The sequence below is a fragment of the Branchiostoma belcheri genome, unplaced genomic scaffold, assembly GCF_001625305.1.
Source record: "Branchiostoma belcheri isolate BF01 breed outbred unplaced genomic scaffold, Haploidv18h27 scaffold78, whole genome shotgun sequence".
NCBI lineage: Eukaryota > Metazoa > Chordata > Leptocardii > Amphioxiformes > Branchiostomatidae > Branchiostoma > Branchiostoma belcheri.
This window is the reverse complement of record NW_017804442.1, coordinates 1,609,929-1,619,769: the sequence shown is the minus strand read 5'-3', so window position 1 is coordinate 1,619,769 and position 9,841 is coordinate 1,609,929. Positions and strand designations below refer to the sequence as shown.

At 43.5% G+C, this 9,841-nt stretch overlaps 1 protein-coding gene across 1 annotated transcript in view; it reads left to right on the top strand.

Moving 5' to 3' along the window:
• Positions 1-3,417: 3,417 nt before the first annotated feature.
• LOC109485722 (fibroblast growth factor receptor 1-A-like) overlaps positions 3,418-9,841 on the top strand; it is a 25,862-nt gene continuing 19,438 nt past the window's right edge. The window contains exons 1-2 of the mRNA XM_019789386.1: positions 3,418-4,179; positions 9,633-9,802. The gene's annotated coding sequence lies outside the window, so the exon portion shown is untranslated. The remainder of the gene's footprint in view (positions 4,180-9,632; positions 9,803-9,841) is intronic.

Below are 9,841 nucleotides of genomic sequence, written 5' to 3'. Positions count from 1 at the left end.
TAGACCCCTCTCCCGTCGCCCGCGGGTTCCCGTACCAGTGCAGCAGCGCCTCCTGTCTGGACGGCATGTACTGCACCCAGGAGGGCGTGGCAGCTTACTCCTGTAGGCCTGAGTGACGTCATGACCGAACCCATCCACGTGACGACAAGCAGCCAATGGCCGCCTACATATAATGTCCAAGCAGATCCCTTTCGGTGCCAAGACAGTACTAGCTATCCATTAGCCAGAGGAGTTTGTACGGCCACCGAAAATTTTACGCATGTAAATTTTATGAATGACATAATCTACAGACTCCAAATCTAATGGGATAGGAGGAAAAAAAATAAGGCAGGCCCCAAAAAACAAGATTCCAACATTTTCAAATTTTGGCATAATTAATAATAATTGTTTAACGAGGTTTTCAATATATATACCTAGTTAAACAAGAATAATACTTATATTGTGCTAAGTTTACTGCCAACTGTTATAACATTAATTTCTCACTGCAACAATTATTGTATATCAGTGGTAACATCAAATATACACAGCTACGATTACATATAAAAAAGAATGAAATAGATCACTGTATTAACGTTAAAGACAAAACACTAAATCAAAGCCTAGTCTCCTCTATCTGCCATCAACCTTCCGGTATGGCAACAGACATCTTCGCCCATTTTGGCATGTTGACCACTGTCAAAGAGCCGACTTTTTTTTTCAAAATCAGGAGAAAATTAATACGCGCGCTGATGTCATCCATAAAAATTACTTGCTCCTCTGGCCAATAGATACTGCCTTGCCACCGTATGATCTGCTTGGAGATTACCTACACGCGTGCCTTGAAAGTGTGTTGAGATTTGTTTTTGGTCTGATTTAGAATCTAACTAGAGAAGCGGATGTTGTATTAAATAAAACAGCAGGAAAAATGATCTTCATAGTTTCTGTCCATTTTTATCTATTTCTTAAATGTGTTTTAGTGTGTGTGTGTGTGCGCGCGCGCGCGTGTGTGTTAGTGTGTGTGTGTGTGTGTGTGTGCGCGCGCGCGCGTTAGTGTGTGAATGAATGAATGAATGAATGAATGAATGAATGAATGAATGAATGAATGAATGAATGAATGAATGAATGAATGAATGAATGAATGAATGAATGAATGAATGAATGAATGAATGAATGAATGAATGAATGAATGAATGAATGAATCAACAAGTGAGAAACACTACTCGGAAAACTTCATTGATTTCGGCACACTCTCAAAAACATAAACGTTACACTTATCCCGCCAGCAAAACAGATACGAGTATTTCAGTTACCAAGACGCCGTGACCAAACCTCGCGCCACGTTCTTGAGTTTGGCAAACAGCGCACTTCTGGGACGTAAACTCGCACAGGTGGTACGTGCAGTACTCTACCAATAGCCTCTACCAGACTTCGGGAGGCGGCTGGAAAGAGTAGCTAATTCACTCACCCACTCACGGTAACTAGATACTCTGAGCACATCCAGCCGATACAAAAAACTACCGAGAAATGCCAGCCCCTCAGTATGTTATATTTAGCTCTTTGACGCACCTGCACAGCACTTTAACAGGATACTAGTATACATCCAGCCGATGCAAAGAATTACCGAGAAATGTCAGTGACCCCGAACGACTTTCAAAGCGCCACTTAGCTTGGCGTAGCCTCTACAAGGCTTCGGGAGGCGGCTGGAAAGAGTAGAAACCGGCCAAATAGAGAGAGATAACATGCCAGGGGACTTGGTCTGCTGGGAGAGAACAGTTTGCCGTTCCAGCAGACCAACTCCCTTGGTACTCTCCAAGCAGAGGTCGTGGGGGAAGATCGCTTGCTTTTCATATATGGCCGTATTTTTGTCGCTACCCCACCAACGGTGGCTGGCGACCTTCTCTGGCTAATAGATACTGTCTTGAGGCTATGTCGTAGAACCGACCGTCGACAATGGTATATACGGAAACATTTTCCCGTCACTTTTTATTTTAACATACAATAAACAAAATGAGGGTACAGGACGAAGTGACGACGGGCTCAATTTAGGTAACTTATGTTAGCGCCGCCACTTATGCGAATAAAACCCGTCACTTGACACTGAATATTCAATTACATAGAGTGTACGAACTTCCGCGGCTGCTCAAAGAATGACGTAGCCTCCCGAAAAGCAGCAAACTGTTCTCTCCAACAGACCAACTCCCCTGGCATGTTATCTCCCTATTTGGCCGATTTCTACCCTTTCCGACCACCTACCGAAACCTGGTAGAGACTAAGAATTACGTACATCAGCCAAAAGACGGGAAATACCAATCCCTCCCTCAGGGTGTTATGTTTAGCTCATTGTCACACCTGTACAGAGAACAAAGGACAGAATTACCGCACCCGTACCGCACCCGTACAGATACCAGTACTCTGAGCACATCCTGACGATAAGAAAAAACTACCGAGAAAAGCCAGTGACCTCTTTTAATGACTTTCAAAGCGCCACTTAACTTGGCGTAGCCTCTATACCAGGCTTCGTGAGGCGGCTGGAAAGAGTAGAAATCGGCCAAATAGAGAGAGATAGCATGCCGGGGAGTTGGTCTGCTGGGTGCGGCAAACTGTTCTCTCCAGCAGACCAACTCCCCGGCATGCTATCTCTCTATCTGGCCGATTTCTACTCTTTCCAGTCGCCTCCTGAAGCCTGGTAGAGGCTAACCTCGGCGCACCTTAGGCTGGGATTACGTCACTCTAGGTTCGAGCACTGATTTCCTGGTGTGACGTCATACGGTGACTGCCTGGAGAAACGGGCAAACAAACTCTCTCGTTGCCAGCGTAGCCCGACGCAGCAGAGGCGGTGAACCGGCGCACGAACGGTCAACGACACCAGCCCTGAGCCTCGGAGTTGATAGCCTGGGTACCAAACCTTTGGTCGGCTTGGCGGTAATTTTTCGACCCCGGCCTTTATCAAGCACAGGCGAGTTGTACCACGGACCTATCTCCAGCTGGTTTCCCTGTATCCGCTGACTTCCTGTATTACGCTCAGTCTTCTGTTGTGCCCCCTAAGTAATTGAGGCCGGGTTGGCGGCCCCAAACGCTCTCGGCGCCGAAGGGATAGCGCAGAGCTCACGGTGGTCTGGTTGACAGGCTACGGAGTTGAGAAATCTACAGTTGAAGGCAAACTTTGATAAATATTTAGAAGTCGTGTGCGTGCGTGGGTACCGTACAGGGAATGTGGTGGTCTCTTTGGGTTTGACTTGAATAGCGCCCGTGCGCTAGATAGCAGCGTTCTCCAAGCAAGGAAACGACGGATATGAGTTAACACGAGCTAGCGCCAACAGTACAGGTCTTGGTCTTAGTCTTGGAGTTGAAAACGCTACCAGCAATCAGCTTTAATAGATTTTGAGGAGTTGCGTGCGACGCGTGGGCACACCCTACATTCGTCAGTAGACTAAACACCCTGTGTGGCACTTTTCAAGCAAGGAAACGACGTGTTTGAGTTGACAGGAGCGCCAACACTACAGGTCCTGGTCTTGGACTTCTGAAACGCTACAAACAATCAGCTCTAATAGATTTTGAGTTGAGATAGAGTTGTGTGCAACGTGGGCACACCCTACTTTCGTCAGGAAATGTGGTGAACTCTTTAAACTCTCGTGCGCAGTGCCAGTGGTGCGTGTGGCACTTTTCAAACAAGGAAACGCGGGTTTACACGAGCGAGCATACCAGGCTAGGGATCGGAGCTGAGACGAGTAACAACCCGGGACTCGAACCACCAACCTTCTGATCCAGAATATCCATATTGTGAACCGTTACCGTACGAAGAAACACCACGGATCAACATGACATTTTAGTTTACACGAGCGAGCACTTTGGGGATCGGAGCTCAGACGAGTAGCAACTTGGGACTCAAGCCACCAACCCTTTGATCCAGAAGAGCCTTATTGTGAACCGTTACCGTACGAAGACACAACCAACACGGAAACTATGCCATTTTAGTTTACACGAGCGAGCACTTTGGGGTTCGAAGCTGAAGACGAGTATTATATAAACAACCCGGGACTCGAACCATCAAACTTCTGATCCAGAAAAACTACTACGAACCGTTACCGTACGAAGACACGGCACGGATCAACATGCCAGCGGCCTGTCGGCTGCTACAGACGACTCTAATCGTCGCGTTCCTGTCTCCAACACTGGTCAGGACCGGACTCGGACAAACAGGTGAGACAAACTAAACAAACTATGAGACAAGCTGCCAAGCTTGGTCATTTTTCATTGTTTACTTCTTTCTAAGCACTTCTAGGTTTGCTTGATGCTGCTTGACACCTTAATATGTACCTTTCTAGCGCTTCGTACAATTCAAACGAGCCTAATTACGTAAAATTACCCATTTCAATGGGTTCTACCGCTTACTGTCTGCAACACTGGTCAGAAACGGACTCGGACAAACATGTGAGATTAACAGGACAGAGTACCATGCAAACTGTCAAACTTGTTTTCCCTCTGTAAATATTGTCATCAGGTTGGTAAACGACTGAATAGCAAAGTTCTTTCTATCACAACTATTTAATTTTCAAGCCGACGTTTCGATGACCTTCTGTCATCTTCATCAGGGCAATTCTGACTGTGCAAAGTAAACCAGTCAGAATTGCCCTGATGAAGATGACAGAAGGTCATCGAAACGTCGGCTTGAAAAATAAATGGTTGTGATAGAAAGAACTTTGCTATTCACTTGTTTTCCTCCTTTTCAAGCGCTTGTAGATATAGGTTTGTTTGACACTGTTTGTTGTTTATCATCCAAATGCTTTTTGCTGTTTTAAATGTACCTTATTAGATAAAATGAATTATTTAAATCGGCGGTACCGCCTAAATGTATACTGTCCTGTATCCAGGTTTGAAAATAATAGAGAAGTAAAGAATAGGGTTTGATCATCGTTGTATTAGATAAGTCTTTCAAGTTTGTTGGTATTACTATGGCAGTGTTAAACAGTCGGTGATATGCAACCCATGGTAGCCAAAACTGCATATAACTTTTTTTGTTACAACTGAACTATGTGTGACACACACAACCACAGGTGAATCATTGGAACTGTCGTTCAAAATTCAGCTGTTTTGTGACAGAAAAAATTATCCTTGAAATATTTAATCAAAACAACTGTCTCGCTGAAAATCAAGTGATAAAATTAAGCAATGTAGGACGAGAATGGCTTGTCCGACCGAAAAGTTAGCCTCTACCAGGCTTCAGTGGCGGCTGGAAAGAGTGGAAAATAGACAGATAACATGCCAGGGGAGTTGGTCTACTAAAGGAGTATGGTTTGCCAGACACGAAGAGCCAATTTTTACTCTTTCCAGACGCTTAACGCTTCTGAAGCCTGGTAGAGACTACAAAAAATGTACACAAACGCAAAATCCGAGTTGAACACTTAACAATGGCAGCCCCTATCAGAAGATTACGGTGTTAACAATCACTAACTCTTTTAAAAGGGTTTTCATGATAAATTGCTACCATTTTATTCACCGTTACAATCGAGCCTTAAGTCGACGAGCTTAGTGAAAGGTTAAATACCGGACAGGTGACGAGCCGAGCGCTCTCATTCTCACAACATGGGCTAACATTTCAATCGATCACTACTTCACAATCACAGTGTACACGGCAATCAAAGAATTTCAGTCGGACAAAGTGCAGTTTGATAAAACCTTGCTTGTCTCTAAGTTTAATAAGGCCACAGCAGGTAAATTTTATGGATGACATCCGCCGCAGAGTACATATTAGCTCAGTTAATAGACAACTATTACAACATCCATTTCTCACTGAAACAACTTTGAAAAAAATGAAAGATTTTAATCATATTTGTACAAATGGTTTTGATCCAGTGGGATCGACACATTTATAAACACAGCCACCATCACATATAAAAGGAATGAAATGCATCACTGCTTCAAAGTAAAAGACGAAACATTTTATCTTGTCCTTGTCTTGTCTCCTCTCTTTATAGTTATCTGCTATCCACGTTCCGGCATGGCAACAGACATCTTGGCCCATTTTCAGCATGTTGACCACTGTCAGAGGACAACAAAATTTCTTGTTTTTCCCCAAATCAGGCGAAACTCCTTGCGCGCGTTGTCATTCATAAAAATAACTTGCTTTGGCCTAAGTTAAGTCAAACATTGCATTCAAGCTCTATGAGGTACGTGTTTAGTTAGCACTTCAGGACAGGACGTTAATAATATACACGTTGTCTGGCGTATTGCCCAGGCGGCCTCTAGGCTAGTGACTATACTATTCACCTGCCGAGATTGTGCGTGTATTGGATCTGGTGCAATAGGCATGAAAAGGTAACAAAACAAAAAAAAATGAGGAACTCTTAAAACGCGTTAAATAAAAATCTCGCAGAATAAGCTTAACCTCAGATAGAAAACTAGCCCTTGTCCTGCTGGCTTTCCTGGCACAATATTTTTCAATATTTTCATGTCTTAATTAGATCATAGACCCTCAATTTTTTTGCCCTGCAGTGGCATAGTTACTTCCGCATTCGTTGCGTTTCGCTGCGGTGTGATGCGTTGCACGAGAAATACCCCCAAATCGTACCTATACAGGGTGCTATATAGATGGTACTGTATGTGCCGCGCGACATATGTTGCGCACAGCAGGACAAGGGCTAGCTTTCACCACACACACCTCTCGAACTAAATGATGCCAGTCGATGTGTACTTTTTTTGATAGTTTCCCTCCGCAAAGTGCCCGGTCAGTGTCGGCAAAACTACAAATATTCACCTGAATTAATGATGGCATTGCCTCCTCTTTTAAAAAGTGGTCAATGGTCGATCCGTAAATATTATCTGAAGACTAGGAAGGCCGACATTTGCTCGGGAGCAAATGCAGCAGATGGCTTCACCACATCCCCCATACCCAAAAAATGGATCTATCCTACGATGGCTGCCAATAGTCTATACTGGTCTTTAAAGTGGTTTATGTCAAAAGCTTGAATGAGGTTTTGTAGACGTATGTCCACGGTATCCCCATGGTATTTCAGGTCATTTGGTTTTCTTACCAGGGCTCCATATCCCAAAATGTATTTTTTTTTCTGAAAATGGCAACAACAAAAAAATAAAGAAAAAAACGCCTGTGAGTTTTTGCCCACTCTACCTTCATGCTAAATTTCATGTTATTTGGCCCAAAAATGACAGAGATGAATCCATTTAAAGAAATTGCAGGAGAAGGAGAAACATGATGGAACATAATAAAAACCACGTCACCTACTCCATGATTCGGTACCAGTTGTCAGGCCCTGATACACATGTCGGTCTTAACGGTACTCCGGAGGTACACATGTATCAGGGTCTCTAAGACACGGACAAACATAAAAACAAACATACATAACATGACTGTGTAACTAGTTCCTTCGCCATCCAACCGTAACGTTATATTAGTCAGACGGGCAGGCTTAGTTTTTTTTCATGTCTAAATTGTGTTTTTGTATGTATTGTGCTTGTCCTGTGTTTTATTGATCGGAGGCACAATTCAGAAGTCAACGCAATGCAGGAGTCACGATTTATGTATCTGTATCTATATCTGTATAGCCGGTATAACCGCCTTTCGGCGTAACGCACCAGCTTCTGTATCTGTATAGCAAGTATAACCGCCCTTCGGCGCAACACACCAGCTTCTGTATCTGTATAGCCGGTATAACCGCCCTTCGGCGCAACACACCAGCTTCTGTATCTGTATAGCCGGTATAACCGCCTTTCGGCGTAACACACCAGCTTCGCAGGCACGCGGCGCGGCGACAGCTGGCTATATTACACCGATCGACTAGTTACACCTAACCCTTGAACGTCTAGCTCTAGACATTGTTTAAAGCTATCTATGGACAATGCCCCTATTGTACTTGGTGACAGTGAGTTCAACTCTGGTACTTGAAGGCATGGCTATTTCTTGTTCTCTTCTGGGTTAGGTATTAGGTACTAGTACTTAGTAGTTGGGACATCCACCAGTTTATTAGTCATTTTGTGCATCATGCATAGTCTGGACATCTTTCTTCTGTCTTCTTTCTTATGTACTTCTGCTGTGTTGATTGTCTTTCAATTAAAGTGTGAGAAAATAAGCTCTACTGGGCCTTGTAAACATTATGTGACGTCGGTCGATAAGATGTATTTTTACATTAGATAACCTTTATTGTACATTCATGCCCTATCGGGCTAAGTACAGGCGAACAGATGATAAGGTATATACATGTTTGTAGTACAAACAGGACTACTGATACTAATCTAACTACATTAGCTCTAAAACTACTCTATTAAAAGAGGTTCAGCTTCTCGTTTCTTTGTGATGTTAAAACTATAATTTTGAAATGGTTCTATTCAATACAGGATGAAAAAAGCGCATAAGAAATATGACTTGTTGAATACTACTCAAGGATTTCAAGCATGGAAACGTTCTTGTAATATATTCAAAAAGATTTATCTATCATTAACGGGGGGCCCCTAATTCCGACATACCCCTAATTCCGTACTAGTTTGAAAAATCATTGTCGCGGCATTATGCATGGGAGCACTTGCCTATAAATAACCACAAGAATGGACAAAGTTTCTGTGTTGATATCGGTAATCTCACAAAGTTTGTTCCACTTTGCACGCTCCGATAACAGACGCTTGTTCGGTGGTTGACGAGCGTGTCAAAAAACGCAGCTTTGATTTTGAAACAGCCGCTTTGGAGCAAGTCGCGTCATGGTAAAAAGAAGACTTGTTTGGGACAGAAAAATAGTTGTAGATTGTTTTAGTCATAATTTGTGTATTTTAAATACTAAACTCTCTCCTCAGATTGACCTTTGTTAAATACTAGGTCGGAATTAGGGCACCCCTTTTGCGATAGAACGTTCCACCGGCAGAATGACGAAAAACATGCCGTAAGTTTCGCGAACCATTACGCTTGGGTGCAAGGCGCTGACCTGAAGTAAAATACACAGCTGTTTAGCTTCAATCGTTGTTATCTTTATCTACAAATATTAAAAGCTCGTGTTGCGCGAGTTTTGGGTCAGACAAACCATTACTAAAGGCATGTGCGTTTGCATGGAACATAGGTCGGAATTAGGACCCCTCCCGTTACTGTATAAAATACAATCTACGACTTCATCTTCTACCTTGTTGTTATACTGGCGTGGATTGAAAATATTCACCTACAGTCGTTTGTCTCAAGACAAGTCGGTTTGTCGGAGCCTTTGATCTTTGCTACTTTGACCCCTGTGTAGATAACATACCGACTGTGTTTGCGGTTCTCACGGTAACGTTAGTAATGTTTTGCTCGCGTCTTTTTGGCAACGCCACAGGGGCGTTTTTCTTCGCCTCTGTGCTGTTCATCTTTTATTTTCTTCCTCGATGATTGTAGTGTGTGTGACATAAGTGGCTTTTGGAGTCAGTATCTAATATTTCACAAACTCTCCAGGGTGTCGAATTGTGCCCTTACTTTGTTAGTTCAATTGTGAGCAGGCTTGTTCAATGACATTGCTCGTATAACAGACATAATGGTCAATTTAGTGATGGAAGGACCCAGTGTACACGTGCGACTGATGAATCTGTACATCAATTTTTATCCAAATTCTTCTTCATTTATAGTTTTAGTTGCGCAAGTTAAGCCACGTTATTCATTTTTCAAATTGGAATCCTTTGACCTTCAGGAATCCAAGATGGCGGCACCGTTTACGCCACAGCGGGTTCGAACGCCGACCTGCAGTGGAGCTACACCCTGCCAGCTGGTATCACACCGCTGTTCCAAACATGGCGGAAGCTACCGGACACAGGGATCGCCAGCAAGACAAGCGTGGCGTACATTTCTCCAGCTTACCAGGTAAAATCAGCGTGGTGTCTCTAAAACTCAAGGGAGGGA